Source organism: Cricetulus griseus, chromosome 5 (genome assembly GCF_003668045.3).
Source record: "Cricetulus griseus strain 17A/GY chromosome 5, alternate assembly CriGri-PICRH-1.0, whole genome shotgun sequence".
Taxonomy (NCBI): Eukaryota; Metazoa; Chordata; class Mammalia; order Rodentia; family Cricetidae; genus Cricetulus; species Cricetulus griseus.
The window spans coordinates 168,855,075-168,862,520 of record NC_048598.1 but is presented as its reverse complement, the minus strand read 5'-3'; positions in this window follow the sequence as shown (position 1 = coordinate 168,862,520).

The window sequence follows — 7,446 nt, the reverse complement described above, 5'->3', positions numbered from 1 at the left end:
TACCAGATATCAACCTCTAGCCCCCACATGCATATGCACATGCCCCTCACAAGTTTCTTGGGTCAAAGGGGTCCAGGTAACTGTCGCTTGGCAATTAGAAATGTGTCCATAGATTAGCTGCATATGACATTTAGAATGTTTAAGTTTTGTGCAGTGAACCATGACCAAGTCTAATAGTGACCTTTGAAATCTTCAAAAGGATGGTGCCCCATAGAGTTGATTTTACCTGGATTATGTTTAATACCACTAAGCTGAAAAACACCACCTAAAGATTGACCTTGGACTACAAACTGCTCTGGACAATTTCAAGGTGGCTAGCTGGGATGATCCAGCCTCACAGACTATTCTTGCCAGGACTTGGAACAAGCCCCACACCTTCCCATCAGGCAGAGACTGGATAACAAAAGATACAGCTACCTCCCCCAGGACTTGACAATTAACCCAAAATTTTTCTCTCAGGATCCCCTAAAGATGCTCTTGCCACCAGGCAACAGGAAGTAATTTTAAGAACAAAACACCCACATTCCCAAGAGGTGGGGTAGGTGGTTTTTGATCATTCAATGGGTTATGGATAATTGTCATCACTTAGGGTAATTGATTACAAGTTGTTATTGGTAATGGTCAGGAAAAAAGTTGAACAAAGGAGATTTAGATTCAGAGTTCTTGTTTTGAAAAGAAAAGAGGATACATATTTGATAGGATATAAGGGTATATTTTTGCATCTACTCTGAAAAGAAAAAAGGAGGATATAGAAATAGGATAAAAGGTAGATTATTGAATCTACTTTGAACACAAAAAGCGGCTACTTGTTTAAATATTTTACATTGATATAGATTTTTGTGTATTGATACAAATAAGATTATTTTTGTTAGAACATATTGTACATACGTTTCTAATCTTGTCCTATGCAACTTATTCTAACAATGTAATGTAAATTTTTAGTCCTTGAAAGGTATTATTACCATCTACTTAGGATATAATAAGGAAATGCAGATTAGCAATTATCACCTATTACCATCAATCTTGTAGTCACATTAGGTATGTTTTCTAGGTCAAACAGAGGTATATTTTAGATATCAGGTCATCTTCAAACACTTCAGAGAGGCCAGGTGGTGGTGGTGCACGCCTTTAATTTCAGTTCTTGGGAGGAAGAGGCAGGTGGATCTCAATAAGTTCAAGACCAGCATGGTCTACAAAGTGAGTTCCAGGACAGCCAGGACTGTTACACAGAGAAACCCTGTCTCAAAAAAACCAAAAAAACGAAACAAAACAAAAAACTGACACAAAGCAAAACAAAACAAACAAACAAACAAAACCCCCCAAGCCCCCCCAACAAAAAAGAACCAAACACTTTATACAGAATATGGCATTCAAGATGTTGTAATAACATAAGTCCTTTTTTATTTTTTTTAAAATGACAACGAGACATATCTGCTCCTGGCAGCACCAATCTACTTCAGAGAAGATGATGGGCATTGAAGAAACTCCACATGGAGTTTACTTTCTTTGTGGTAAAAGTTAGACACTGGGCAAGAAAGTGCTCTTCCCTCAACTGCTGACAGTATGTTGTCCAAATGGGACAAGCAGGACAAAAAGAAAGTGACTGCTGAACTTTGCCAAGACAAGGTAGGGCAGCCCTTCAGAATATCCTGCTCCACAGAAAATCTGTCAGATATGCTAGGCCTGTGGGCTGAAGATAGATGCCCCATTATTGCAGAGGAACCTTGGGTGTCCAGGTAGCCAGCTGTTTCTGTCATTTCTCACATTTTTGGAAGTTGCTTGCTGCACTTCCTGCTTATTTAGGTAATATTGCTTCCTTCTCAGGTCTTTGATGGAGTTAAGACTTTATAGTTATAGTTTTCCTTGTTACCAGATTCAGAAAAGAAATTCACTAAAGAGGTGTAAAATATCCAAGGTTGAGAGACATTAAAAGATAGTTTTGGTATTGCAAGTTAGAATAGAAAGTGAATTAGGAGCTGGGTGTTGGCGGCACATGCCTTTAATCCCAGCACTCAGGAGGCAGAGGCAGGTGAATCTCTGTGAGTTCGAGGCCAGCCTGGTTTACAGATCGAGTTCCAGGACAGGATCCAAAATAATACAGAGAAACCCTGACTCGAAAAACCACAAACAAAACAAAAAGTGAATTAGGCACAACAACCTTTCGGACTCACCAAGAGATGATAGATAAGAAGTATTTTCTCTGAATTTGTCAACTGTTAATGGACTAAACATTGTAGATGTATTTATTGCCTGGATGTATTGTTTATAGTAGTGTACTTATTGTACATAGTTTTTCTTTTATTAGTTATAATATTTTTATTTTAGAAAAAGGGAGAAATGTGGTGATATCTTGTTTGTTCTCTAACAAATAAAGTTTGCCTGAAGATCAGAGGATGGAGCTAGCCACTAGTTGACCATAGAGGTCTGGAGGTCTGTACAGACAGACAGGAAGTGATATGGCAGGGTGGAGAGAGAAATATAAAGTGGGAGGAGACAGGAGTTCACTCTTTTTGTCTGAGAAGTTGTGGTAAGGTGTGACTGTGGTATGCTCCTTTGTCTCTCTGATTTTTCAATATTTACCCCTATATCTCACTCCAGGTATTTATTGTTAAGACCAATTAGGACTCATACTACAGGAGACGATGGTGGTGTTTCTGCCTAGAACAATCACTTCACCCTCCTTGCCGAGACCACCTTGTTTGTGTACTAGGTACCACTTCCTCAGTAGAGCTGGCTACCCCCAACTTGATGAGACCTTATTCTCATAAATTAGCATGCTTCTCCCCATCTCTTGTCATGGAACCATCTCATTATAAAACTACATTCCTACTAGGCTCTAAATGACACAGTCATGGGATGGTTCTGATTTAGTTCTCTTTTGTTTGCCTGATCAGTGGAGGAAGGAGTAGGTAAATAAGCTTGCAGGTACTGTTACTCCTCCTGTGGTTGGTACTCATACTCCAGAAGCTGTTGGGCTGCCTGGGTAGGCACTTCATCAGTATGGGTTTCTTTGATTTCTCCTACTTGGCTCCTCATTTTCTTTGTGTCTGTGCCCTTTATCTGAAGCACTCTACTCCACTCTTCCCACCCTGAGTCCTGAACAATCCTTTTACTCAGCTAGGTCTTTATTTCCTTGGCCAGCCACCCAGAAGAAAATTCACTGGTGAGCTGTTACACAAGAACAGAGTAAATGGGGTAAAGACACTCCATTACACAAGGACAGAGGAATGGAATAAAGATCCTGTAGCACAGAGCTCATAACATGTCTGCTCATATTCCCTCTGTCTGTCACTTTTCCCTAAGGTGGAACTTGGAGCCAGCCTGGATGTAACAGAGAACATTCGGAGAAGGAACAATAGGAATGAATCTCTTAATGGGATGCTTTCAGGATAGAAATGAAGGAAGTGATTGGGTGTAGAACTATTTTGGGCCAAGAGTCATTTAGCAGATCTCTCAAACTCTGTGTGGGCATCACTTATTCTCTTTGCCAGAGGAAGCTTGTGTAATACCCCTTGAAGGCCTTGTAGCTGGCTTGGTGGGTGGGTGAAAAGCTTTTCCTGTGCTGGTATGCCAGACCCTTGAGCGCCCAAGGCCTAGGGCTTAGTAGCCAAAACCAGAGAATTGTAGTTCCTAAGAGTTAGGGACCAATTTTGTTCTGGGCTTCAAGTCAGAGGCTTATGGCTGTCTGAACTCAGGTTGAAGGATTGTTGTTTTTTACTGTAGCCACCAACTCATGCTCTTCACCTGTCAGCCTTTGTAGTCCCCAGCTTCTGGCAGTCCTGTGTGGTGGAGGCAGATAGCAGGACACTACAGCAGGGAGCTTTTCCTAGTGTCACTGGTTCCCTTCAGCCCTGGGCACTGGGACCCTCAGACCTACAAGGGCAAGTGTTCCAGGTGCTGAGTTTAGGGTTTTGTCACCCTCAGTTACTAACAGCAATGTGTCTGAGACTGGGTCTCCAAGGCCTGGCAGCTCTCTGGAACTCTTCCAGCCACCACAGCCTGCACTTTCTCTTCTCTACACACAGCCCTTTTTCTTTCCTCAGCCTTCGTCCTCTGCCCTTGATCACCTTTTGCTTCTGCCATTATTTGTTGCCTCTGCTCCTGTTATTACTCTTTCTCTCCTGGCCACTCTCTGGAACACTTCAGCTGACTTTCATCGTTACTGCCACTGTCACCACTGCTTGTCTCTGATGCTGCTTCACTATCATCTTCTCTTTTCTTGTTACTCCCTCACCCTGCTCTACAAAGGATGACAATCAAAAGGAGGCAAGAAAAGACCACTCCACAGAAGTCCTTTATTAGAACTGAAATTTCAACATCACAAAGGTAGTGATCATCTGGTTATATAGCCAGAGGGATGTGTGGCAAGGGTGTCTGTACCAATCACAGAAATCCATGCAAATGAAGGTCTGGGTTTGTTCTAGAGGAGGTCTATAACAAGTGAAGTCTTCAGCTCTGACTAGGGTGGAAATGGCAGGTGAAGGCAAAAAACATTTCACCACTTGCTATCTGAAACAGCTGTGTGCGATGGTGCCTTTATGAGACAGTGTTATGCTTTGGTAACCAGCAACAGTGACTTCTCTATGGCTGGCTTCCTCATGGCATCTGTGGGAGTGTTCAAAGCAGCCAACACTAACACAACAATAATCTGATAGGCAAGATGAAAAGCATCCTAATCTCAACATCTTACTTAAAGGAAAATGAAACATTAGAAGGCATCATTATCAGGATGCTGTAGACACATCCACAACCTCAGCACTGGAAGGCTGAGGAAGAAAGGTCACAAATTCAAGGCCTGCTGGGACTACATGTGAGCTTGAGGTCAGCCCAGACTATTAATGAAAACCTGTTTCAGGAAACCAAACACCTTACAAGGGAGGGTGGTGGGGCAGGGTGAGCATACATTAACAACTTAACATTAATAGTGACTCAACAGTTTTTAACACTGTCTGATAATTTCCAACTCCTGCCCAGTGCCCTCTTATCTGCTCTGCAGAAACAGTTAAAAATAATTGAACAGATAGCAAGCGGGACTTTCTCTGAGTCAGTTGTGCTAAGTACTCAATCTCTCATATGACCCTATCCTGTTAGATGTTATCTGTATTCATCTATTCCTATAAATGTCACATGGCCCAAATATCAGCAGATTTCCAATTTTAATGCTTTCAAAAAGGTCCCCTTTTCCTTTGTGTATGTGTGTAAATGTAAATGTAGTATAGGCACAAGTGTGTGGGTATGGCAGCCCACACACAAGTCAGAGGAGAATGCTGGGAGACCCATCCTATTAAACTCTGCCTTATTCCATTCAGAAACTATTTCTCATTGTACCTGGGGCTATGCTGGTCACCAGCAATCCTCAATGATCCTTCTGTCTCCATCACCCTCCCCTATTAGCATAACCATGTCTAGCTTTTAAAAATCTGATAGTGTGTGTGTGTGTACACTTGAACAGTGCTCACTGTGTGCAAAAGGCATTGGGTCTCCAGGAACTGAAATTTCAGGCAGCTGTGATACGGGTGCTGGGAACTGAACTTGTATTCTCTACAACAGCAGTACTTTCTCTTAACCACTGGTCCCTCTCTTCATTCCCCATGTCTGGCTTGTTATGTGGGTTCTGGCTCTAAATTCAGGTTTTCATACTAGCCCAGAAAGCCCACTTACCCACTAATTCATCTCTCCATTCAAAGTCTAGTGCATCTAAGTTCTAGACTAGTTACTTCTAGTAACTTCTCTATTGGTTTGTCAAGCTGGTGTTTCAAATTCAATGAACTCAACTCATTGCTATTCCTTTATTCTGCTCTTTCCCTGTCTTGCTGATCTTTGCATTGGGTTTCACTCTCCAATAACCATCTAAAACAGCTGAGCTTACAATTCAGTTTTGAGACATAAAAGTCACCTCTCACTGGTGAAAACGGGAAGTTAGTGAAAGTCAACAGTTTTAGCCTGTTATGTCAGAAGCATTACTAGCTAGTGAGAGACTATGGATATAGGGTAAATCACTATATTAATAACTTTCAAAGCTAGTGAAAAGCAATAAAGCTACAGAGCTATGTGATCAAAGGAACTAGACAGCCATTGTGAACAAAAGATTCCAGGCAGAATTCTGATAATGGCAGAGCCAAAAGAAAAGAGAAGTTAAGAACTTCTTCATGGGACATATCTGCCAGAAATACCAGCTTAGACTTTATATGAGAGTAATTGATTATCATGTCATTATTTTGGGGCTTTGTCTTGTAATAGCTGAATCTCTACATAAACTAAAATTGCCCATTCAGTCCTACTTTGTTGGCAGAATGGCAATAGTTATGGGGGTGAACATTGTTTTTATAATGAATAGTGGCAATGGTAATGGTGCACCATAAAGAGAGATTTAAATAGCAACAAAGGCGAGAATGAGAATAAGGAGATCCATATGAGAAAGAAAATCAGTTGTAATTCTACTGATTGTTAGGGTGGTGATGGTGTAAGGGTTTAATCTATCCATTGCTTTACAACAAACTGTCCCACAAATCTTAGTAGCTAAAACAATGACAATATTTATTTTGTTCATAAATACAGCAATTAAGAGCATTTGGGTTATAAACTGCCTACAGAGAGAAGGGTTAGGGAGAAGGAAGAAGAGGAGGAGGGCAGGAGGAAAGAGGAGGGAAGAGGGGAGATGGAAGAGAGATGGAAAGGGAGAGGAGGAGAGCAAGGGGAGGAGAGAAAGATGAGGGAAATGAGGAGGAGGAGGAGGAGGAGGAGGAGGAGGAGGAGGGGTTCTGTCCCTAGCCTGAGAGTCACCTAATAGCACCTATGTTTCAATCTATTAATTAGAAGAAACATTTGCCTAAGGATGGCCCATATTCAAAAGAAGGTGAAATCAAGTCTACTTTTTAATTTGAAAAGTGTTAAGCTTTGGACTTAGTTTAAATGCACCACAATGAGAGTTATTCCATCAAAGATTATCAGAAATAGTTTAACAATAAATGAAGAAGAGCATTAGTCTACATTTGGTCATATGCCGATGTATAGCTGTATGGAACCTGGAAAAGGTAGTTGCTATTCTGAATACCTATCTGTCTAGCTGAGCACTCTATGTATGGAAAGAAGGAACAAGGCTGGAGATGTAGCTTAGTTGGAAGAGTGCCTGCCTGGCATACTAGAAGGCCTGGGTTCCATTCCCACCACCCAGTAATGCATAAACTTGGTGTGGTGGTGGACACCGGTAATCTAGCACCCAGAAGATGAAAGCAGGAAGATCATACATAAGTTCAAGGTCTTTCTCAGCTGTGTATGGAGTTTGAAGCCAGCCCGAGGCACATGGGACACTCTCAAGAAAAGAAAAGGGCAGATGAGCACAAGGGTGGAGGGAGGGGGAGGGATGATTATTTGGTAACAGCTAGCTTTCTTCATAACATTAAAACCATCCATCCATCCATTCACTCACTCATTGAGTCTTCTCTC